This window comes from Cavia porcellus, unplaced genomic scaffold, assembly GCF_034190915.1.
Source record: "Cavia porcellus strain 051 isolate PalLab524CR breed Dunkin Hartley unplaced genomic scaffold, mCavPor4.1 scaffold_22, whole genome shotgun sequence".
NCBI classification, from domain to species: domain Eukaryota; kingdom Metazoa; phylum Chordata; class Mammalia; order Rodentia; family Caviidae; genus Cavia; species Cavia porcellus.
This window is the reverse complement of record NW_026947505.1, coordinates 33,019,707-33,046,168: the sequence shown is the minus strand read 5'-3', so window position 1 is coordinate 33,046,168 and position 26,462 is coordinate 33,019,707. Positions and strand designations below refer to the sequence as shown.

General features: G+C 36.1%; 1 protein-coding gene across 5 annotated transcripts in view; it reads left to right on the top strand.

Annotated features, from left to right (window-relative positions):
* The first annotated feature begins 6,002 nt into the window (after positions 1-6,002).
* Tab2 (TGF-beta activated kinase 1 (MAP3K7) binding protein 2) overlaps positions 6,003-26,462 on the top strand; it is a 75,280-nt gene continuing 54,820 nt past the window's right edge. For 4 of the 5 annotated variants that reach the window (XR_010041944.1, XM_063233024.1, XM_063233023.1 and 1 more), the window contains exon 1: positions 6,005-6,154. The gene's annotated coding sequence lies outside the window, so the exon portion shown is untranslated. Of the gene's footprint in view, positions 6,155-26,462 lie in introns of all 5 variants that reach the window. The other variant, XM_063233021.1, reaches the window with a different exon arrangement.

Below are 26,462 nucleotides of genomic sequence, written 5' to 3'. Positions count from 1 at the left end.
GGCACTTATGCCACTGAGCTAAATTTCCAGCCCCCAGAATTTTCAATTATTCTTTTGCATGAGAGTATCCAATCGTCTCAACACAATTTGTTGAAACTGCTTCTTTGACTTAACAATCTTTCTGAAATATCAATTGACCACTAACAAAAAGTTGTTCATTCTTTTTATTGCTAACATTTCATTTTATGATATATGACACTTTATTCATCCCTATCTTGACAGATATTTAGGTTGTTGTTAATTGGGGTTTACGATGAATAATAAATCTGCTGTGTATGTTTGGTGTTTATTATGAATAAATGTTATAAATCTTAACGTACATGTTTTACAGAAATATGCACTTATTTCGCAGTAGTATATACTCAGGAGGATTTGAGTTCTTCAGAGAAACATAACTAATAGAATATATATCATATATATGTATACATATATCATATATGATATAATATGATTTTCAAGTATGATTTTTAAGTAATTGACTCACACAATTGTGGAGACTGAGAAATCCAAACTCTGCATAGTAGACTGACAAAACAGGAACTCAAGGGAAGAATATACTACAATTCCAGTCTGAAAACCTTTAGGCTGAAAAACCAGGTAGAGCCAGTTTTTCAGTTCAGCTATAAAAGCTCAAGAATTCCTCCTACACAGGGGAAGTTTATTTTTATTTTGATTCTTTACTTAGACCTCCAACCAATTAGATGAGACCTATCCAATGACAATTTAAATATGAATCCAATCTAAGATCACCCTCACTTAATTACCCTGAACAGTGTTTACCTAAAAATTGAGCATTATAACTCAACTAAGCTGAAACAACATTAACTATTACAGTTGGATCACAGGGTAGGCATATGTTTGGTTTCAGTAGATAATGCCAAAGTTTTCCAAAGTGGTCAGATCACTTACATTCTCATCTGCAGAGTGCAAGAATTTAGATAGCTTTACATCTTTCATTGCCAACACTTGGCACAGTCAGTATCTATAACTTTAGATATATTTGATGAGTATGTACAGTAGTAATATGTCATTTTGATTGAAATTTGAATTTCCCTGATGAGGAATTATATTGAACAGTTTACCCTGTACTTATTGGTCATTTGGAAATCATCTCTGTAGAGTACTTGTCCAAGATTTTCCCATTTTAAAAATTGAACCATTTGGTTTTTCCTATTTATAGAATTTTTTGCATATTCTTGACATGAGTCTTAGACACACATAGTGAAATACATTCTCTTTTCTCTGCCTACTAACCTGATACTGCAGTGTCTTTTGATTAACAGAAGCTTAATTTCCCCCCCCCATTTAGGTCTATGATCCATCTTGAATTAATTATTGTATATGGAGTGAGGTAGGAGTAAAATATCCTTTTTTCCAGATTAGTAGCCAATTGCTCCAGCACCATTTGTTCAAAATATTATCCTTTTCTCACTGAATTGCAGCAGTAACTTTGCCATAAATCAAGTTCTCAAGTTCTATTTCTGGATTCTCTATTATGTTTCTTGGTATATCCAGCTATCCTTCTGCCAATACCATACTGTCTTAATTACTGAGCCTTATAGTAAGTTTTGAAATTCGGTAGAGTGAGTCTTTCAGTTTTGTTCTTCCTCTAAATTGTTTTGGTTATTCTAGGCCTTTACATGTGCATACAAACCTTAGAACCAGACTTCAGTTTGTACACATGCATGTGAACACGCACACACGTTTTTTTCCTCTCTTATATATTTTGTACCCAAAAATATTCTTTCGAAAAACCTTTTCCTTTGTGCCTGCAGTGTTATTCTCAGACACTTCTCTTGGATGTTCAAGAGTCGTCATCTCATCCTCCCAGCCCTCGTCTCCAGCTGGACAGTCCCTGGCATCTCTAACTCAGGACTACTAGAAAAACCATCTCGTTTTCTTATAACTTCTCTTTCTACGTTCCCAAGTCATTTTACTCTAACCTCGCTATCTTTGACTCTTCAATACTTGTTTCACCATGAGAACTAAGGATCAAGTCAACTATGGCCTAGGAGAGGGAAGAAAGTTGATTGAAGGAAGCAGTTTTGGGAAATGTTTTCCCTCTCCTTGGACAACTTTTTGTTCCTCTGCAAATTATAGTTCAGAATGCCTGGAACTAATATCAGAAAAATGATGCCAACACCCAAGATAGCAGAACAGAAATGGGAAGAACCTGGCCCTTGATATCATGGAGCTTGTAATTCTTTCAGATGTGGAATCTATTTAACCTTGGATTTTCTAAATTTGTGAGCTACTAATTTATTTATTACTTAAGGCATTTTAAATTAGGATTTATTATATGACCCGGAAAACACACTTACTAGGAAATCACCCTATATCATGTCTCTCATTTGGGCTGTTACACTGCTATCTGGCCTTTACAGCTTCATATTAATCCATGTCATATACCTGATGATGGGTTGTTCTTAAAGAACTATTAAATCATTCATCTTGAAGATGTTTAGTAACTTCCTGTTGTCTAGAGAACAGTACTGACTCAGCACTTGCGAGCACTACGAAGCTTTACCCTCCTCTATATTTTGTGTTACAAACACATAGAATTAAGTGCCATCTGTCACATCCTTCCCTTCCCCGTTTTGTGTTCTCTCTGCCTGGAGGTCTCTTGCTTCACTTCCCCTTGACTATATGCAATTTTCTCCTCCAAACTTGCTCTGTTGCTTGCACTTCTACCTTCCAGCAAAGTGATCTCTACTCCTTTAAGCTTCTGTGGTATTTATCACTATCTACCTTGCATCCAGGCTATGTGATTTGTTTGACTCCCAGTTTGAACTCTCCCATTTGTTGAGTAGCTTTTCTGTGAAGATGGGACATTTGGTTTGAGCACTTGAAATGTGACTATAGCAACTGAGGGCCTGAATTTTAATTATGCTTCCATTTAAAAGGACGGCATTGTACCAGATTAAAAAGGCTCTTCAATATGGTTTAAGGATTTTACATACACAGAATTATTTTTCTGTAACTACTACAGAAAGTACCTAGAAGGCATTCTTTATTTTCTCCAGAATCTTGTGATTCTGAATATTTCCTAAAGCAATAAATATTGAAATCACATTTACCAAATACATAAATAAAAATTCTTGGTATTTTTTCCTTTTTTTTTTTTTTTTTTTTGGTCTTTCTAGACAGGGTTTCGCTGTGCAGTTCAGTCTGGACTTGAGCTCACTTTGTAGCCCAAACTGACCTCCAACTGACTTGCAATGATCTTCCTGCCTCACCTTCCCAAATGCTAGGATTATTGGTGTGTGTCTGGCTTTTGTTCCAAATTTAAATAAGGAAGAACTACCTGGATGACCCAAATTCCAGTTTGTAATCAAGGAACAGATGACTACTTCAATTTTAAGAGGACCCACCATCAATGACTCTCTGTTCTTCTTAGAGATTTAAAGGAACTCTTTCCTGTTCAAAGCTGTTCTTTGCTTTTTGAGTGCACAGAATGAAACCAAGAACTTTGCATTAGGTTAGTCAAGGACTCTACCACTGTTAAGTCCTCAGTACAAGTCCTATTTTGTTTTATGTTTTGGTTTGGACACAGGATCTTGTGATATATTTCAAACTAGTTCTGAACTCTGCCTGTAGCCCAAGTGGGCCTCCTGCTTCAGCCTACCAAACACTGGTTTTAAAAGCACGTGCCACTCCACTCCACTCTTAAATTCTAGCTTTTAAAATTAGTGAATTTTCAATTGTTTCAAATTTGCTAAAAAAAAAAAAAATTACAAGACAGTAATGACCAAATTAGCCAATTTTTTAAAAATTTAAAAATTTTTATTTAAAAACCTAGAGAAGGAAGGAGACTGGAATTGAAAAGACCAAAATGTGGTATGTATGTGCCAACTCCCACAATGACTACACCAAGTATGACAAACATGCTAAATGATAAAATAACACATTCTGAGTTTTCTATTTTCTCAGTCTCTTTAACACACGATCTAGCAATATATTTCAGACTAGTTCTGAACTCTGCCTGTAGCCCATATGGCCTTGACTTGTGGCAGTTCTTCTGCCTCAGCCTACCAAGTGCTAGGATTACAGGCATGTGCCATTCCACCCAACTTTCAAATTCCAGTTTTTAAAATCAATACATAATTGGAACGTATATGATCAACGTGAACATGAGTATATATTTAATGTATATACATATAAACATGTAAATATAGTTATAACATACATGTAATTTATTTTTGTGAACCATTTGAGAGAAAATTCCATATACTCTGTTTAATCTTTAATAGGGATAAATGGTTTCCTTGCAAACAAGAATATTCTCCAACAGAACATAATCAGGAAAGTTAAGGGGGATACAATATTTATTCATATCTTCCAGTTTCATCAATTATCTTTCCATTTTGTACATCTTAATTTTTTTACTTCTACTTTGAGACAGGGTCTCACTATGTAGTCCAGGTTGGTCTTGAACATACATATGTAGTCCAGGCTGGCACTGAACTCACAGCCATCCTCCTGCCTCAGTTTCCCAAGTGCTGGGATTACAGTCTTGCCCCACTATCCCTGGCTACTTTTACTTCTCTTAACGATTAAAACAAAAAAAATCTTAAATTCTAACTTTGTAAATTTTAACTACTTTTGGCGTTTTATATTCCACTATTACAGGTATTTTTAAAGCACGGGTGAGGAAAAGTGGGAAAACTGTAGGGAATGCTATACTTAAAGGATGCTTTAAAAAATATCTACTAAAATAATATCGCTTATACTGAAAACAGAAAAACAAAGATGGTTTTCCAAGATTTTTCTCAGGAGTAAGAACTGTTTCATGGAAGAAACTGGCAGCGATACGGACGTTTTGGACAGGGACAGAAAAATGCTGTAGTGTTTTGGACACCATGAAAGCGCTAGAGTTTTTAAATAAATATTTTACATCGTGAGAAATGTCTGAGCGTTCAACTTTTTTCTTCTAGGAGGAAATTACACAAATATTTCTTTAAGAAGATAGAAACTTGAAGTCTCTCGCCTTCTCCCCTCAGAACTAAAGTGTCTTTGGCTCTGCTTCTAGGACTTCTAGGAACGTGCAATTAAAATAAAGTCGAAACAACAAACCCCAAGCAGGATTACAATCCCCCCCACTTCACTCCATCCCCACCCGACCCACAACTGCTCCGGAAAAGTCAGAGCCCGACTGCGCGCAGCGCCCCAGTCTAGACGCCGCCCGCGCCCCCGGGGACGGCCCGGCCTCCTCCGGTCACTCGCGCGGCCGGGCTCCAAGGGGGTGTGTCCGCCTCTGCGCCCGCCGCCGCCAGCGACCCACCTGCTCCCCTCCGCCACCCCGGTCCCCACCGAGCCGCGCCGCCGGTCGGCGCGCAACTCCTGCCACTCGCTCCCGGACACGGCAACCCCTTCGCAACGTGCGACGGAGCTGGGGCACAGTTCCTTTCACCCTTCAGCCCAAACCGCTCCTGTCCCCATGTGTGCGCGGGGACCCGCACCCTGTCCCCGCCGGCGGCCACAGCGAGCCCCGCACGGCCTTGCGCCCCGGGACAGCTTTCTGCCTGGGCCTCCGACGGGCGTGGGGACTGCGCGGGCCTGGGAAGGGGTCCAGGGCGGGGAAAGAGCATCCCCGCGGCGCCGCCACCGCCGCCGCTCCCCCGCCAACCGGGCTAAGGGAAGCCTCGTCACGGCCGCCGCCTCAGCGCGGCCGCAGATCTCGCGGTGTTTGCCGCCGCCGCGCCGCCATATTGTGTGACAGTATTTTGGTTTAGACTGGGCTGGAGGAGCGGCGAGAGCGAGAGCGAGCGCGAGCGCGAGCCGGGGGGGTGGGGGGAGGGCAGGCGAGCGTGAGGGGGTGGGGGCAGAGCGAGGCAAGGAGGCCGAGCGAGCCGGAGCCGAGCCGCGGGCACGGCGACGCCGCCCAGCCATCGCTTTTGATCCGCAGCGGCCGGCGGCGGGGCGACCCAGCCCGACCCCCTCCCCTCCCCCTCAGCCGGGAGCGGCGGCGGCCGGAGGGAGTTGGCGGGGCGGAGGAGCGGAGGGGGCTGAGCGGGGAGGGAGGAAGGGCTGAGGTGTCCCCCCTGCCTGGTGGACTCGGAGGCGGCGGCGGCGCTGGCGGCGACGGTGGAGACGGCTGCCCTAGTGGGAGAGGCGGCGGCGGCCGAGGAGGAGGAGGGAGAAGCGGCGGCGAAGGGTAAGCGGACAGCGCTGCCGGGCCTCGGCAGGGTCCCCCCGCGCGGTGCTCCTCTCCGCCCCCCGCACCTCCCCTTCCACTGGTAGGGGCTCTGCGGACTCGCGAGGCCCTCGCGGGGCGCCCGCGCCTTCTTCGCCCTCTTCCTCCCTCCGCCCCTGTCCTTCCCCCAGTGGCGAGGCAGAGAGAGGCCCCCCAAGTCCTCCGCACCGGTGGGGGTGGGGAGCATCGGGCCGGGCCTGGCTCCCGGGGCTTTGGTGTGGCGGGGGAGGGGGTCATGGGAACCGGGCGCCGGGGGAGCTCAGGGCAGGGGGTGTCGGGAGTTGGGGGCCCGCTCTACCCGCCCGCAGGCGTGTGTGCGCTGGCGGCGGGGGAGGCAGAAGTCCTTTTGGGGAGCTGGGATCCGAGTGAAGATGACTTCGGGACTGAGAAATTTAGTGTTGATCTGACATCGTTCCCTTTCCGATTTTGGTTTTCTGCAGCCTGCTTTGAAGTGAGGAGCAAGCCTTACTGTGACTATATGGCCCCTTGGAACTCGCAGTGTGGTTCTAGTTTTCTGTTCGTGTACCCTCCACCCCTGCAATTGTGGTTGACACAGGGAGGTTGAGAGGGTCTCTTGGCCTTGCTGAACAGGTGACAGGTGGATCTTTCTGCCGCTGATGCTGTGGGATTGTTCGGGCACAGTTGTATACCAGGCTGTCAGAGAGCGTGTTAGTTTGTATTTATGTATTTGGCCGTGTTTCATTCCATATATAGTATATTTGCGATGTTAGGGTTCTATTCAAGTCAGCTTAATTGTAGTGCAGAAATTCTTTAAATGTTTCTGATAAGAGGGGTTTCCAGGAGAGTGAAGGGAATTTGCAGCTTCACAGGGGTTCCTCATTAGATCGTGAAATTCATGTCTCCAAAGCAAAGGTTGTTCAGTGCCTTCATTGGAAAGTTCTTGAACGCTAAGGTCGTGTTCACAGCAACAGTAAGGCAGTGTAATTTGCATCCATTTTGTCTGGTTTAGGTTAAGTTTGTACAGTGCAAAATTTTAAGATCAGGTTGATTAATAGTTTATAAAAGGAAGTTGTTTCTTAACTACTCAAAGAAGCTGTTGCTCATTATGCAATTTCAGATTTGGCTGGGAATTTTGGTGGCCATGGGATAGAATATTTGCTTTCAGTTTTTACACTGTTACCGCTTGGTAGTAGAGTCCTGACACCTTTTCAAAAATACCTTTAAATTGTTTGTAACAATGAGACCAAAGTTGATTTTAAAACTTGACAGTTTAAAACTAACTTTTGAAAACAGCATTTTCTAGTAAAGGAAGATTTTCTTTTCATTTGTTGTGTGCTTTGGCTGAGCACTTTAGTTAGGAACTGTGAGAATTGTCAGATAAATGAGCTACAGACTAAATTAGGGCCCAGTTAAAGAAAGATCCTATAACTGTTTAAAAACGTGTGTGGAATGAGTATATTGAACGATGTTCTCGCAGCATGTTAACAGGAAATAGAGCAAAAATTCCAATGATTCAAAACTTCTGTTTGGGTTTTTCCCCTTAAGTCTGATCAGTTTCTTATAGAGGGTGCTTAAGTTTTAAGCCTTGGTAAATCAGAAGAAAAGTGGGTATGTTAATTAGGTCAGTAAGGTTGCCACTAAATGTACTTACTTTATTTTTCTCCTGGCTGCATGGAATTTTAAAGTATTCTCTAAAGAACAGTAGTGAAATGACCACTATGTAGACCCTGGCTCGTGAACTTGGTAGTACAGTGTGTGTTCTTTGTAACTTATTAAGTGGATGCAATGATCAGATGCTTATGATGCATCATGTTTCCTGAAAATATAAACGCTAACATCAGTCAGTCCCATTAGATTAAAATAATGCCAGTTTAGTCCTTTCTTTAGTGGAAAGAAGTACTTGCCTTCAGCTGAAAATGTTGTAAGACTTGTGTACAATTATTACAATGAAATGAGAATTACCAAGATTTATATTATTGAGTATTAGTAACGTATTAGGCTTGGATAAATGTTTTGTGTCTTAACAGAAATAAAACTTTATTCTACTTCTATAATTTTCTCTGTAAAGAAAATTCTTTTCCTAAAGTACTGTTTAGAAAAAAATGTATATACGTATCAGTGAACCTGCTGCAGTTTGAAAAGTAAGTGCAATGTGTAGAGTGTCTTATTCAATGAGTTATATGCTAGAAAAGTCTCTGAGGAATTATCTTGAGTTTTCTAAAATAGGCAATTTTTTAGTTATATAAACAGATCAAGTCAAAATTTATATTTTTATAATTGTTGGTATACTTTAGAAGAAACTGTCTGTGTTACAAATTTTTTTTTTAAAAAAAGAAAGTTCCTTGTAATCTTTACAGTAGATAAATCTTATAAATAGTACTGCAAAGATTGTAATGCCGTTGTATCTATACTTGGCCAGGTTCCCATGATCCAGAAAAAAAGTAGTAACACTTTGTTTCACATATGCCATCTTTATTTGATTTAAGATAAGGACTCTTTAATATAAAAAATTATGAGATAATAAAGACAAGTATGAAAATTAGGGCAAAACAGTAATGAGGAGGAAATGGGGAATAAGATGGTAGTAGAGGAGTAGATGCACAGTTTGAGGCAGCTAAGAATATGAAGATGTGCGTAACAGTGACTGCCAAGTATAGGAAAATGATCATGTTGAACTATACTAAGGACACTAGTTCTGAGTCTTTTGATAGACTCTGATTATAAATGTCAAAATTGTATTAATGATAGAATTCAGAGATGCTGAAACTATGTGATATTTAAATGTATGTGTGGTCATATTTATTTACCTCTGGCTGATATTTCGAAACTACTTACAGTGTTTTAATCTTTTTTTCTAATGATTCATGCAATTCTTAAGTACTCTGGGAATAGTATACATTCTGTATTCTCTTTACTCATTCAGCTTATCTGTGATCTTGATAAAGTGTACTACACAGGATCAGGGAGCGAAATTTTTTGTATTCTGTGTATCCCAACAATCAAAACAGCCTGTATATTAATAAGTTGTAGTCTACCTGTGCTCATTCCTCTAGTTAAAAAAGGATGCATGTGTGGCGCGCACGCCATAACAGTCACAAAATTGCTATACTGAAGTTAGGCATTTCACTTAGATTTTTATTGACTCGTTTTACAGAATGCTTACTTCTTAATTTCCTAATCCTAGAAAGTAAGTAAGCACTGGTGAGAAGTGCCAACAGACAAGTTGATGTTTCAGCAAGAGATCCCAATTAGAATTGCTATGAAGTAAAACTATGGATATTGTAAAAGATCTCTATGGAAAAGTTTTGGCACCTAAAAGTGGATTTGTTAAAAAATAAATCTATAAAGACTCCCATCATCTCTTGATGACGTTTGATAAATGAGACCTTTGCTGAATGTGACTTTTTTTATATCATTCATTTTAAATGTGAAACTTCAATAAGAGAATTTTATTATATTTCTAATCATTGATTCCAGTTCAGAGTTTGGCATCAAAGGAGTGTTACTCTGCATAGTAAAATGCAACAAACTTGATTGAATTCCCACTGTGTTGTAAGCCTTCATTCATTCATTCATTCATTCCACAGATAATTATTAAGCACTTACTGTGTCTTAGGGACTCTTCCAAATGTGTGAGATACAGTACTGAAAAAGCAGACAAAAGTATCTGTTCTCATATAGTTTACATTTTAGTGGTAGAAGACATAATAAATGAGTAATAATAAATCTGGGTGAAAAAGTGCACTGGAGAGAAAACAGGAAAAGGGTTTGGAGAGTGAACATTGCTTATTTGATCTTTGAAAAAATGCATACTAAATATTCTTGATTTCAAAAGTAAAAACTCCATTACATAAAATTTTGTCTTTGAATAAGAGTATACTTCATTACTTAGGATCAAGATTATTTTTGTAGTTAAGAGTTAGAGTTTCAATTAGTAGAGAATTCCTATTGTTAAAGACTTCAGAAAGCTGCTTGGTAAAGAAGAAAATTTTGAAAATTTACTCTCCTCGTGAAAGCATTGGTTGTGCCTTTTACTAAGTTTGCACTGGACTTGGGACCAATTTACAGTTTCTTATTTGAACCTGGTTTCTAAATTATGGTTATTAAATTGTACATTTTATGCAAATTATCGTATCAGTAGAAACTGTATATTGCAGCTCTTTTGTTTACTCCCTAGCTAAGGTTCTATGAAACAAACATGGCTAGAGTCCATGACCCTACAAGAAGCTTTAGTAGCACTACATGGACATTACTTGAGATATGTGTCACTGGGGCAGGGGATTTACCTCAGCCGCATGAGCGTCTGCCTGGCGAGCGCTAGTTTGTGAGTTCAATCCCCATACAAAAAAAAAAAGACCTCTCTTTAAATTAAAGATATATGTCATTAAGACAACTAAAGCAGTCTTGTCTTGATAGGGTAACTTAGTTAAAACACTGCAGTAATGTACAGTCACTGGAAAGTTTGTTATCTAGTCAATGTAATGTTAGAAGTAACTTCACAAACCTTCTGGTGAAGGAAGTTGTCATGTAGATTAATGAGCTACATCTGAGCATTTTTGACAATAGGCAATAAGTATTACATAAATGGAAATTCATGTAAATACTTGTTAAATGTTTAGGTAGTGCCTGGCTCACAAGAAATTTTTAGGAAATGTTCCACCTTTTCTTTATGAAAACCTTTATTATGTGAGCAAAGATACTTCAGAGAATTTACAAAGTACATATTAAGGAATTTACAAAGTAAATGGACACATTATAAATTGTGTATGAGACAATACTTATTTTCATTTTTGTACTGAATGATCACTAAGTTGAGCTTCTCAGGGATAGACCACATCTTATTTTCCTTTCAAGCACTACTTCACAATCTGATCAGTGCTAGGCTGAATAGCTAGCAATTTGGTATATTAAATGTTGAACGGTTCTCATCTGTAAGTTTTTCATATATCAACATCTCCTTTTGGTAATAAACTTCTGGATTTGAAAGATTATAGCTTCATTGAACTTTCTTAAGTCCTTAAAGTACAGACTGAAATATTACACAAAGTATTCTGAATGCCATCTTCTTTTTTAAAAAAAGAAAATATAGCCAAAACTTTGAAAAGATTCTAAGAAATTGAAAGAATCGATAATTTGTAACTAGATTACTGTTCATTATCCTGTTCCTATGATGTTGGCATGTATGTGAAAAAGGGGTATAGCAATTTTTAAAAGCAGAATAGAAAAAACAATTTATGCCTAATTATACATGCCTAATTAAAAGGTCAGGTGTAGTTTATTCCTTTAAGGCAATTTCACTAAAACTATACCTTTCTAAGGCTTTATGAATTAAATGGCTCAGTTATTTACTTACATTCCTGTGATGTGGGAAGTACTGGTATTTCCATTAAAAAATCAAAAACATCCCACTATACACACTTTAACAATAGCTTTCCTCAAATGTTTAAATCTTAGCACCAGTCCTCATTTTCCTGTACTATTGCAAGTCATTCTCTACCTAATTTTACCCTTCCTGAAATGTAAGACTTCTGTCTAGTTCTAAAACCCGCAGCCATTTACACAAAATATTTTCTGAATTTTTAAAAACTACCTGCAAAGCATTAAACATTGCATGGGTTTTCTTATATGAGAAACCTAAAATATAAGTAATTTAGGAGCAAATGAAAGATAATAGGAAACAACCGGGCGTTAGACTATGGCAGTGGAAAGGGAATCTAGAAAAGAGGAAAGCTGGAGAAGAGGATCAAGGTGAGATATATGTGTGTACCAGTTCCCCATGATAAATATATTTATTATGTTTCATAAACATAATATGGGACATAAACATAAAAAGGGACAAAGAAAAAATTAATCATGTATTGCTTTATATGCAAATTAAGCATGTATAGAGTGCTTTATATTTAAATTTGGTATGCCACAGTATTACTTGGGAAATGAGAAGTACCTTATGTACATACAATTGAATATATGCTACTCTTGTGATTTCTTTTTGTATTTCTTTGCTTGTCTTTGTTTTTTGAGACAGAATATTGCTTTGTAAGTTCAGGCTGTCCTCAAACTCGCTCCAGTCATTCTGCCTCAGCTCCTTAGTGTGGGGTAACAGGTATACGTCCCCTCACCCCGCAGTTTTCTTGTTTTTAATAATATATCGCTGTATTAAATAATACTATTATATAATTAAATACTATTATTGTGAGTCTTAGCTTAACATTTTACTCTGAGGTTTATTTACATTAAGGAAAATTTCTTTTGATATTAATACCTTAGTGTGTTAAGCTTTTAGTGTTGGCAAAATTCAGTTTGCTTCCTATCAATTTGTCAGACAGGCAGCCCAAAGATGGTAGTAGTTTCATCAATATAGTCAGTGGTAATTCAACAGAATAACTTTCCTTTCCTCATCATTGAGAGAAAATAATTGCTAATACAAATGGAAACTTGAAATCAGCAACTCAACCTTGCAGAACACTGATCTTGTACCATGCAAGATTTTTTAAGCAGGTAAATCAACAAAAGTGAAACCTGTATGAATTTCAGGGTTAAAGGTAGAAGGAAGGCTACCTGATTTTAATTTTGTTAGCAACTGAAGGAAGTACTGCTTTTGATTTTCTGTCATCAGGTTGTCAATCTTTACTGCTTTAATTAAATATCTTAGTTTTACTGTCTGGGGATCAGTGATACACAGTGCTTAGGCTTGAAACTCATTTAAATCTGAATTCTATTGCTAACTGTAACTAATGTTCAAACTCTGAGCCAAGAATTTTCCTTAAGAAAAATAAGAATTATAATAACTGTCTTGCAGAGTAGTTTTAGCTACATTTTCTACATTTCTTGTGTTACCTAGCATATTATCTACTTGATAACTAGTAGCCATCAATAAGTAGCACTCAAAATGTAAGATGCATTCTGTGAGATCCTGTGCACCCACCTACCAACCCTGTGCTGGGTATTTAAGGTAGCACGTCATGCTTACTAGGCAAGCGCTGTACCACTGAGCTATATCCACAGCCTAACCTGTGCTTTTAAGGCAGTTTTTCTGACTACAGTACAACTCTCACAGTGGCCTCATTTTGATCACAGTTTCATTATAAAATGTAATAGTAATAATCTTTGAAATAGGCCAAGTTGAACTCTTGTTCTAGTTACATTGGGTACGTAGTTTAAATAAGAAGTGATTTCTCACTTGGAATTTTCTTTATTAGGTTTTCTTTTTCTCTGTATCTGTACTCTTTATTTCCTCATCAATTGAAGGAAAAATAATTTCTGTACTTTTCATTGTACTAAAACTTTAGACAAAGGATGAAATAAAGCATCACTGCTTTTTAAAATCAAAATAAGCATGCAGTTTATTCTTTGTATTTTTCATATCTATTCTTAAGGGAAACACTCATTTTCAACTTGAAATTAGTTACAAATGCATGATTTAGTTCTTACATAGAAAAAATCATTTCAAATTGGCATAGATTTGATATTGAGACCTCTACTATGTTAAATATTTATAAAACTATGCTAATTTATATAAAACAATCCTTGTACTTTTGTCTTAAATTGCTAGCTTTTTTCAATTAGTATTTCAGTAATGTGACTGTTTGTATTTCACATTCAAAAGGCAAACAGTGTTATTTGTCCCCTTGTTCATTGCTGGATTAATTATAATTCTTTTGCTTTTATTTTTAAATAAAATTTTTTTGCCTTAATCCATTGAGTAAGCCAATGTGATTGCCATATTTTGCTCATCTAATTAGTGCTATATAATGTTAATAAATAATAATAATATCTTAATGATACCATTTTTTCATTGATTATTCACTAACATTCAGAGTTCTTGCTAGTGTGATTTAACAGTTTGTGGAAATATAAATAATGATATATGCACTTGCATATTTATAAAAGCACAGTTTATAATAACCACACAGTTTGTAATAAGCAAATCTTGGAAACAACCCAAATGCGTATCGGTCAAGGAATGGATAAAGATGTATTTTGTTTTGTTTAATACAATGGAGTACTACTCTGCCATAGAGATGGATAAGCTTGAGACATTCCTAGGTAAATGGATACACCTTAAGATCCTACTGTTAAATAAGTTGGACATGTGTAAATAACACATTGTTTTCTCTGGAAACCAAAAGTGTAAATAAGGGCCAAAATGTATATTAAGTATTGTGAAATCGGAAGAAAATGTTCAAATGGGGAGGAGAACAAGAAGAGGAGGAGGAAACGAAAGAGAAAAACAGTTTAAAAAATGTGAAAAGAAGGAAAAATGGAAGAAAGTTTTTGTAAATGGAGAGAGGAGGAGGGGTTGAAAGAAGGGTAGAGGAACAGAAAAAAAAGAATCAAGTTATATCATGTACAAGTACAGATTCACTATGATGAATGTGATCATTACATATGTTTAAAATGTACCAATAAAATCTGATTGAAGGGGAAAAAGTATGAAACCAGTTGTAGTTAGTTCAGTTCAAACAGTTTAAAGAACTGATTGCATTTTACTAAGTATATTTAGAATATTCTGTAATGATATGAAATCTCTTATCTGTAATTAATACTCTTGAGTCTTATACCTATGTATTTTTGTGCAGCCTGTAAAAGTCAGAAGCACAAATAATGATGGGAAACCAGTTGTCAACCATCAGATAAATGACATTATTGCAGAAAGAATTGTGAGGTACACATTGGTCTTTTCTGTCTCGTTATAGCTGAATAGTTTTGCTGTTAACAGAAGGATTATTTGTGTGCATATGCTTGAAAGTTTCATTTTTGTTTTGATCAAATACCATTATTTTGAAAACTTAACATTTTCAAATTCAGATGGGTCATAATACCAACAATAATTATATTGGCAAATTAATTTAGCAATTTATAATGGTTGTCTTCCATACAACAAAGCCAGTAATAGATTGCACAAAAATTTAAAGTGAAGAAACTTTCCCTTTAAAAATTGATAATATTTAAATATATGGTAAGAAGCTTCATTTGTTTGTTTGTTTTTGGTACTAGGGATTGAACTCGTGATTTCGAGCTTGCTAAGCAGGCAGTTATGCCACTGAGCTAAATCCCCAGCCCCTATGAAGCCTATTGTATAGATACTTGCTTCCATGTTCTTGACATTCTGTGGACTATTTTTTATAATTTTAAAGGTATATTTCCAGATCATAGGTTTTTGCTGGTGCCAGGTCATTAAAGGAAAATAATGGTAGAGAAGATAGCAATATAGACAAGAAGATTTTTACTTAAGAAAAATAATTCAGAACAAAATACATGTTCCATTTCAATCCATTGAGTACAAATTGTGGTATAGTTGCTGTTTGTTTTTTGAGGCAATGTAGTCCAGTGGTCTTGAACTCTTCAACTATCTTCCTGCCTCAGCCTCCCGAGTGCTGAAATTAGAGGAATGTGCCACCATGCTGAGCTTACAGTTGCTTCTTTATGATCTGTTAAATATGAACATCTGCTCTTTAGAACTTAAGCAGATACATGTAGATATCACAGTTAAGCAGATCCTAGAATTGAAGAGAAAATGTACACAAAGAAATAGTTAAGGGCCAGTGTCAAATAAGAGTTGCTAGAAATACGAGTACCGTATATTTGTTGCTGTTTAGTCTGACAAGCATATATGCTTAAATATTGTTGCTACTTTTATGATAATTTCCTAGGAAATAGAAAAATAAAGACACTGAAATGAGAATTTCAAAAGAAATTCCTACTTCCACATATGGTGAGTCTCCCTTTTAACAGATAAAAGTACACTCACCAATGTACGTCGGTTGACTTACTTAGCTGAGGTGATTAGTTGTCCTGAGTGAGACATCCTTATTCTCTTCATGAGATTTTTCTCACATAAACAGTCACATATTGTACTCTGAAGGATTACTGCCAGAACTGTTGTATTATACTTCTGTAAGTGGAATAAGAAGGGCCTGTTTTGAGGGAATATACTGGTTTATGGGGAAATTGAGCTGGTGATCCTAGTCCGACCAAGCTACAGGTCAGTAAGCACTTAACTTTTGTAGGATTATCACATGATTAAAAGAACAAGAAGAGTTTGATGTAAGTTCTGTAGCACATCTGTGCAAGAGAACAACTGGCCTAAGAAATTTGCCTTACTCATTCTTCATGGTGTCTCATCACTATATTCTTTATTATTCTAACGGTAGTTTTGAGTTACTGCTGTGTGCAGGGTACTACATATGGGCAAATTGGTAAGATGACTGTTGTCCTTGATAAATGCTTGCAAGTGAGTGTCTATATTGTGACAAATTTAACAGTAGTGAGTAAAGTATTTTAGGAACTCAGAGGAGAAAATATCCAATTCAATGGGTAATGAAAAGGTATGAGATGGAACTCCTTATAGCAAAGATGACACTTAATGTGAGTGTCAGACAAGGAGGAAATGTACAGACTGAGCATAGAGAAGTCCTTTTGATCAGAGAAAAACAGCATTCCTAAAGCATAGAAGTAGAAAGTCGACAAGTCATTAGTAATTGTGATTATCCTGCAGTGCATTAAGCTCCATTGCTGAGTTAATAAGTAAGATGAAACATTAGAAGACAAATCATGACAGTACTTTTCTTTACTCTGTAAAGAAAATTTTACTTAGTCCTTTTGATGATGAAATTTTTAAGTTTCTAAGTTGATGAAATTTACATTTTCAATGCTCTAGGATGATTGGGTAATGATGAAATTTTAAGTTTTTAATGCTCTAGCAAGACTGGGTATGTAGTGGAGAAAATACTTTCAAAAGAAAATTAAAAGAGGCGAGCCTTAGAACCACCTGTTTGAGAGTTGACAAGGATGGAAATTAAGACTGTGGTAATACGGTAATTAAGGTAAAGGAGAAAGGGATAGGCTTGAGAAAGTAATACTGACTGTAAAGTAAAGGTGAGGCTCACACGTGCCTTGGCTCGAGGTCTAGTGTGCTAAATGGTGACAGTCATCAATACAGAATAGACCAATGGAGTAACAGATGAGAAAGATTGAGTCTTGTTTGGTTTTAAGGTTTCTGTGGAGGGAGAAAGAGAACTAAGACACTGCTTTATATGGCAGGACTCAGAAGGGTTTCTGATTACATTAGATGCTTGAGCAGAGGGTACCTCAATGAAGTGATTCAGGAAAGAGCTTTCCAACTAGAAGGAAATGCAAATGCAGAGCCTTCAAATGGGAATCTGTTTTACCATCTTCCAAAAGCTGGAAAGCCAGTGTACTTTGGAAATGAGTGAGGGAGCAGGAGAAGGGTTGATGAGATTCCGGTAAATGTATGCTTTTTGTTTTAAGTTTACATACAGATTGTGGTAAGATTGTGTTCAAGATGAAGTAGGAAGCCAGTAAGGGTTTTAAGCTATAACTTAATTTGTCCTCCAGTCATTTCTTAGAATATGATTTATTTATTGGTGTTTGTGTGTGTGTAGGAGTATTTATTCTGTGTATTCTATAATATTTATCTTGTGTAGAGATTTATGTAAGCTATAGAAATGCTTATCACAAAAAAGTTTTTTTCTTACCCCTTTATAGTCTCCTTTCCCTTTTAACCTTTCCCTTTATAACCATTCCCTTTATAACCACTTGCAACCACCAATCTGTTCTCTAACCCTATAGTTTTGTAACTTTGAGAATGTTACCTAAAAGGAATCATACATTATATTACCTTTTAGATAACTTTTATAATTTAACATGATGTGCATGAGGTCCAAACGGTTAAATGTATCATAGTTTTAGTCCTTATTAATATTGAGAAATATTCTGTTGTATAGAATATCATACCCCAATTTATGTAAACACCAATTTGAAGACTTTTGTGGGCTACAAAGGTAAATCTTCAGTGAATAGTTTTATAAAAGTTCTTATACGAAAATACATTGTATAAATCCCCAAGTGCACAGTTGTTGCACTATGTTACAAATATTTTATTTAACTTTATAAAAAATGGCCTGGCTTTTCCAGAATGGCTGCACCTTTCTACATTCAAGGAACCAGTAATGTACAACAGATACAGTTTCTCTGCATCCTGACCAGCACTTGGTATTGTCAGTATTTTTCACTTCAGCTAGTCTAATCCATGACATCTCATTACAGCATAATTTGCATTTTGCTAATAGCTAATGATGTTGAACATATTTTTTATGTGCTGCTTCGCCCTCTGTATATCGTCTGATCTAGTATTCAAGTCTTTTGCCCATATTTAAATTGACTTGTTTTCTTCACATGTAGTTTAAAAAGGCATTTTTACATATTATGTGTCCAAGTCCTTTGTTGAACAAGTGATTTACAAATATTTTCTCCTAGGATATGGCTTCTGTTTTACCTCTAACCAATGTCTAATCAATTGTTCTAACATTATTTGTTGAAAAGACAAAACACGGCCCTTCTATTTTTATTGCTTTTTGCATCTATCAAAAATTATGAGTCTTTTCTGGATTCTCTAGTCTTTGCCTTGATGTTTATGTCTATCCCTTCATTTGTACTATATTATATTGATTACCATAAGAAATCTTTAAAATGTTTCTCCAATTTTATTTTTCAGAAATGTTTTTGCCTGTTTTAGTTCTGTGTAAAACTTAGAATTTATAAAAATGTATTGCTGGGATTTGGGTACAAATTGCATTAACTCTGTGGGTCACTTTGGAAGGAATTTGACTTTTATTTTGTTAAATCTTTCAATCCATGAATATGGTATGTCTTCATTTACTTAAGTGATTTCTTTCATCAGCACTTCATAGTTTCCATCTTACAGAGCCTATGCATATTTTGTGAGACCCACACTTAGATTTTTTTTAAAGTGGTTGCGAAAGGGTCATTGTGTTCTTAATTTTGATGGCTGATTGTTCATAGTTAACATGTCAATATGGCTAATTATTATGTGGAGACCATATACCACTGAGACCTTGGTAAATTACCAATTAGTTTTAAATAGATTCTTTTGGTTTCACATATTGTCTTGTCTTGCTGCTCTATTACTTTTAGTTCCATGTTTACTAGAACTGGTGAGATTGATCTTACAGGGAAAATACTTCTCACCATTCAGTATATAATAGCTGTAGATATTCTTGTAGGTACTGCTGACTGGGTTAAAAAATATCCTCCATATTGTTAGTTTGTTAAGAGTTTTTATCATGACTGGTCTTGAATTTTGTCAAATTCTTTTTGTACAGCAATGGATATGATTACCTGGCTTTTTAAAAACTGGTAACTTTTTAAAATATTTGCTGTGTGTAGAATATAGACTGAGAACGAAATAAGAAAAAAGGTAAAGAAGAGGACATTTTGGAAAACTATTGTAATAATCCAGAAGAAAAATGATAGTATCATCAGGGTGGCAACAGGAAAGAGAGAAAAGAGATCAGATTTTGGTTTCAAACCCTGTTTGGGCAGGAATTGTGAATAAATTAGCTATGAGGCATGAAAAAGTATCCAAGGAGGACCCCTCTCCCAGACTTTTTGTCCACGCAGTTGAAATTACGGAGTTGCTGTTGGCGGAGTTGGGGAAAAGTAGGAAAGCAGCAAGTGGAGACTGGACTGGACCAGCAGAAACTGTTTTTGGACATGTTAACTTTGTGATGCTTTAATACATGTGAGTGGTGATACCACTAGGCAATTCATTTGATGCTTGAAGTGGAATTTAGGCAAGAGATTTAGGCTAGAAATACAAATTTGGGAGTCTTTGAGTGCATGTATAATGCAGTATTTGTTAAAAACTTGCGGGACATGGTGGCACATGCCTATAATCCTAGCCCTTGGGAAGCAGAGGTAGGAGGATTGCTGTGGGCCACTCTAGGCTACAAAGTGAGTTCCTAAACTTCACAGTGAGACCCTGCCTGGGGGGGGGGACTATATCTACTATAACTACTTTGCTTTTACTGTATCCTCACTTATTGTTTATTAGCAAAATGTCAGATTCTCCTAGCATAGTAATTATGAACCTTTCAGAAATTCAAATGATAACAAACAGCCAGCTGCAGTGTGTGTATGCCATACATAAATTTGCTACCATTGGCCTGCCATGTGACGAGTCAGTAAAATTTTGGGTCGGTTCTACTTAGCAACAGACTTGTGTAATCGACAGTAAAGTGTACCAGAAAGTATATGATTGGAAGGTAATTTTGGCAATTGTATTTGCTATAATATGTATGTAATCACACTTCTTTGATAGGTGGATGGCTATAATAGTAGTCATTTAAAAGTGTTTTACTAATTTTCAGAGCTTTGTCCTAAACCTTTGTAAAATGAAATAGCTCTATGAGACTCGTAAAAAAAAGTTTGACATTAGGTGCCCAGATAACTTTCTATGACAGCATTTCTCTTGCAGATAAAGCCATTCAGAGGGATAAATCAAAAATGAAATTAAAAACAAAAGTGCAGAGTAGCTAGCAGGCAGATACTTAGAGCTACAAATAAATTGGTGCAAGGAAAGTGAGCCTCAGTCATAGAGACTTGGTGGAAAGATGTATCTTCTGCTTCTCCCATGTAATTGTTTACTTTATGTTGAAGTTTTCTGGGAAATAATTTTAAATATCACAATTTTTTCTATTATAACTGATCATTAATTATATTTTCTCATTGGTAATTTATGTATTTCTAACACTTTGTTTTATTTCTACCTAGCATAAGACTCATCAAATTATAATTATCTGTTTACTTTTCAGTGTTTCACACTAAATGTATATTTTTATAGCATTAGCATAATGCCTTAGCATGTAAACTGTTACTAAATATTTGTGGAGTAAATGAACTCAGACAATCCAAGTTTAGAACTAGATTTGCTTGTTTTTGAAAGCTAATTTTTTAAATTCCAGAGTGTAAATTATGATTTAACATCTTTATATTTGTACTTGGATGCTTTTAAACAAGCATTTCACTCTTGGAGAATGTACTTATAGTACCATTGTTAACCCTAAGGTCACAGAGGCACACATATTACCTTTTGCTGTTTCTCCCCTAGTGGTAGTGAATTTCTGCAAATACATCTGAATTTTGACTCAGATTTCTTAGATGAATGAATACTAGGCCAGGCTTATTGAGACCATAGTAATGGTTCAGGACATTTTCTGTGCACATTTTAAGAGAAACCAATCATCTTCCTTTATCTATTTTCAGTCTAGTCCTTTACCCCATAGATTGTAGAGGTATAGGCCAAGTTTCTCTTCAGTAATATACTTATAAAGGCATTCCATATATCTCTTCAGTTTGAGCATTATAAGATAAAAACACCCCAGGTCTTTATACTAATGTAAATTTAAAGCTGTGGTATTTTCTTTCCAGACCCACTCTTTGTGTGTGTATGTAGGTAGAGATAAATATGGTGTTAGTCCATGACAAATTAATAAGATTTAAAGGAAGATACTGATACAAGCATCATGAGAGGGTTTCGTATTCTGTTTTAAGTATTTTGGGTAGTAAAGAGAAAACTAAGCCTTTCATGAGAGTGTATGTGATCACCAGCATCTAATAAACAGAGTTATCAGTCTTCTGTGATTATTTGAATTCTTAAATATGAATGCATTCCAAATCATTTGGCCCACTGCCTATCACTTATTAAATATAATCTGTTAATAGAATTTTTGTTATAAAATTGTTATTTTAAAGACTTTATCATCTATTCCCTAAGTATTCTCTACTATGAACAGCTCCTAATGCAACTCAGTTCAATATAACTGTCCAAAATCTCTTCCTTAGAAGATTGATAGGATCCAACTTGCTTTTAGACAGCTCATGTTTATTCCCACCATGAAATATAACTTAGAAAGGCTTAAGAATAAGCTATCCTGTAAAAGGTTATTATGTAGTGTGATTGTCCAGGTAACAGCTAAACAAGAACATGGGGGTGTGGGAATAGATGTAAAAGAATGAATGCAAGACATTATTTATTTATTTTTGTGGGAATGATCAGTAAAATTTGCCATTGATTGTACAGGAAAGGAAAACAATTTGCAGACACAATTCTGGCTTCTAGCTTCACACTCATGCTATTAACAATTAACAGAAATTTGTTATTGAGTAGGAGGCAGGAGTTGAATTCTGGATGAGATGAGTTTAGGTTGGTAACATGATATTGTTAGGTTGTCAGTTTACTTGTTCCAGTCCCACCCTTTCTTTCCCCCTCACTGTCTGAATTCCATTGCCATTAGTCTAAGAACTTTCCTTTAGGAAAAAGTTCTTTCTTTTTAGTCATTTTCAACAGTAGAGGTTTAAACATGTGTAGAGCAGTTCCTTGTTTCCTACCCTGTTTACATCTTCCTTTGTTCTACCCTTCCCCACTCAATGAGAAAGGTACTTAAAAATACATTGCCAATACTATCACCCCACACCACCTTCAGGAAACTGGTACATAATTTTACTTGAAATTACTTTCATCTTTATTTGAAATAAGTGATGCAACTGGCAGAGTTCTTTGAGGGAAAATAAAATTTTATGAAGTATTTGTGATTCTATTATTAATCATTAAGTATCACCTCATATAAGTATCAGTAGGTAATAAAATACTTCCATAAGAGAACAGAAACTTCACAAACCTCTTTTTTACATATTTTATATGACGATTTAAAATATCTATATGATGTAGAGTTGCAGATATTTAAGCTCCGAAAGTAATAATGCTTTATATATGTTCTGTTACTTTCTGAAATAGGGGACCTCACACACATACAGCCCAAGCTTGTGTGCTAAACCTTTTTTTTTTTTTTTTTGGAAGATAGAAAGAGCTTTTTGTTTCAGAGTTTGAGAATAAGTCAAGAACACCAGGTTCTAGATCAATGCCTGACACTAAGTTACTATGTGAATATTGAATCCATGTCTAGAACCTGACCTGGCATGTAGTAGGTGCGTAGCAGATTTTTTGTGTGAAACATTGTTTTATGTTTGCTTTACTTCTCTTTCCTTGATTTATGTTACTTTTCTCTCCTGCAGCAGTTCAAGGCTGCAGAAGACAGCAAAAAACAAGAGCAAGGGTGGGGGAAAGGAGCCTGTTTTCCTCCCTTAGGTTGTCATCAGGCTACCACCCTAGGCCTGCTGTAGCACTGAAACCATCTCCCTGCCTTGCTTTTGCACAGGCTCAGGATGTTTAAACAGTGAGGACCTTGACACCCTGCTGAGTCACTTAAACTTGTAAACTTCTCAAGTTGATACAGTGAGTCAGCTATAACTATTATTTGTAATTCATTCCTGTCCAGTAAATACCAGGGTAATTAGTAAGTATGGTTAGAATCTCATACAGATGAACCATAAACTTAATTTTTAATGTTCATGTTAGCGCTTAGTGGACTATTGGGCCTTCTCTTGGTATATTTTCTGGTAGTCAAAGCTGGCAAACAACTGATCTAATAATACTTATTTCTAGACAGTACTTCACTTATGAAGTCTGGTTTACTTGCCTACAGGCAGGTATTTAAGCATATAGCCCATATCCCTAGAGATTGTAAGCCTTTTGAAGAGACACAGTAGGAGGAACTATAAGAGAATAATTAAATACCAAATCATAAACTGTTGACCCATAGGAACATTATTAGTGTACTAGGAAGCAAAGTCCGTATGGTCTAAAGCAAGGGAAAAAGAATTTAAGGAGGTGAAACTGGAGTTGATTTTGAAGAGGTATTTACAATTTTCATAAGCATCAAAGTGTAGAAATGACATTCTAAGCAAGGGCAGTAGGTACTAAGAACTTGAACATGTTCAAACGAGTGACTTGATTCCTAAGGGTATAGGGGCTGATGGGAAATAAAAGGTAGATTTAGTAGAGAGTTTTTAGTCTGCATTGAGTGACCCTGAAGAAATCAGAAGATATAATAGAGGGGTTTCCATTTGATGAGAAGTTATTTTTATTAATTTCTAATTGAATTAGCATTTTGTTTCGATTTTGAGTGGCAGGCCACAGTATTAGCAGGACCTATTTTTATTACTAATAATAAAAGTGCAGATAATTTCCATGTGACTTTGTAATCATGAGTATCTTTAGATATGATTTATGCATATTACTGACTCAAAATTATGGTTGTGTTTAGACTCCTACTCAATTTTGTTGTGTTATGTGTTAATCGGTAAATATATATCCCACATAAGATAACTGTGTTTTGGTATTAATAGGGGGGAGGTAGAAATATTTTCGTTTCAGACATTTAAAATCATTTCTTAAAAAATAACTTTCAGTAAAATTGACTTTCTTTATAATCCAAGGTATTGTTTTTTATGCCTTCAAAACCATTATAAAAAGAAATCTGTAACTTTCTGGAGTCTACCAAAGGTTTCCATAACCCATGATCTAGTAGCAACAAGCTATAGAATATATTGAAAAACTACAGTGAGGAATTTTAGTGCTAATCAAGGAAGATGTCTTACAAATTTTACTTGTTTCAATTACAGGTTAAATACAGTTTAATTTACGAAATTTTAAAGCTTCAAAAAGTTTTTTAGAAGTGAGAGAAGAATGCTTTATAACTTATAGCTGTAGATACACTGTAGTTTGAACACATACCTGAAACTTATCTGTAATTCCAAGATCACTGACCTAACCTTCTTTCATATCTGTTTCAGTTACTTGTTTTGTGTAACTGTGTTGTTTAAGTGACTACATAGAACATTTGTCAGTCTTTTATAAAGTGTAGTTAATATAGATATGCACATTGAAATATATGGAGCTCTATAAGTGTCAAGAAAGGTAAAAAGAATAGGATACCTAAATTAATGTTCTTGAAAGAATATTGCACAAACCTACAGTGCCTTATCTAAAAGCGTGAGGCCTATTTATTTTGGAATTTAAATTTTTTTAAATTTTTATTTTAAAATTTTATATTTTGTAAAATAAAATGTTGCCTATCTTGTATGTCATATAACGCCCCAGCAAGGTCTGAGACATCACCCTACACTTAATATTTTCAGTGAAACATGGAAATCTTCACAGTAAATTGGCTAATTCAAGCCTGTAACTAGTCTTAGATCAATTCAAGTCAGATTTTTACTACCACCAGATGAGTTTTAACATGAACTTCATTTTTTAAAAATCTTTTCTAACTTTTAGACTGAATTATAGAAATGATTTGTTAACTGTATTGACTTTTTGAAAAACGTCAGTTGTGAAATGGATGATATTTAAAGGCTTCTAGAGAAAGGTAAGAAGAGTTTTAAGGTAACTTTGTTTTCAAGCTGAAAAGAAACCCTGCTTCTGACAAAAATGGAAAACTAGTGTGGAAGGGTTTGAGCATGTAGAAGCATGATTTTAAAATGTTCTTGCTTCACTGAGGTTCCCTATGATTCTCATATGTTCTGTATCATGGTTAAATCGGCTTGAAAGCTTAAAAGACTTAGGGTATAACTTTTCTTTTAAAAGGAGCTCTTAATTTTGAGCACCCTACAAGGAGCCTGAAAGACTTGCAGAAATCGTTGTTATTGCATTGGGAGTGGGTGGGAAAGATACAGTATTCCTAGATAAGTGAGGGCTGTGATCCCACTCACTGCAACAAAACCGGAAAGCGACTCTAAAGAGTAGAGTGAGATACTTGACCCTTAACAAGTTTCTGTATGGTCAAATCCTCACTCTAGTCATATTCACAACGTATGAATAGATTTAGAAGTAGTCACTGTTCAGCAGCAGTGGTCACGGTGCAGAATAGCACAAGCCACTGCTATTCTAAATGCTGTAGCAGCTGTCCATGCTTTTTCTACCAGCTGCCTGCTAGGTTGAGTCAAGATACCAACTCAGGTGGAAAGCATAATAGTATGATTTTGCTTCAAAATCTGGAGTGAAGACCATGCATAAATATAAGATTTAATAGATTTTAATTTTATTAGTGTTCTGCACTTTTAAAAATATACTTTGAAAAATGGGCTTATATATTGCATTTGTCATATATAACTAAAATTATTCAAAATAGAATTCTTTAACAAAATGATACAGAACTCAATAATTACCCTTAAAATATTTATTATATATTTATAATTATGATTCAGTAATACATTTTATCTTTATTAAGCTTTGATTTAGATTCTGTTGACTTGTATGACTAGAACTTTGTTTTTCTTATATAAAACAAAGTATTAGACTAGATTATTTAATACTTTCAACATGAAATTCTATGATTCTAAATGTTTTAAGTTTTACGAGATACACAGAATACTTAAACTACAGCTTAGAAGAGATCTTAAGTTACACGTGAGTGTAGGTAAGATGCCAAAGGATAAGGTGGGAGAATGAATGTCAAAATTTTGTATCCCTGTTCATCCTTTTAACAAACTTTAAGAAGTCTAGAACTAAGAATCCTAGGAAACTAGAAAACTGCACAATGTTGACCAGAAAAAGGGATTTTCAAGAGGAAAATTCTCAGTTCAT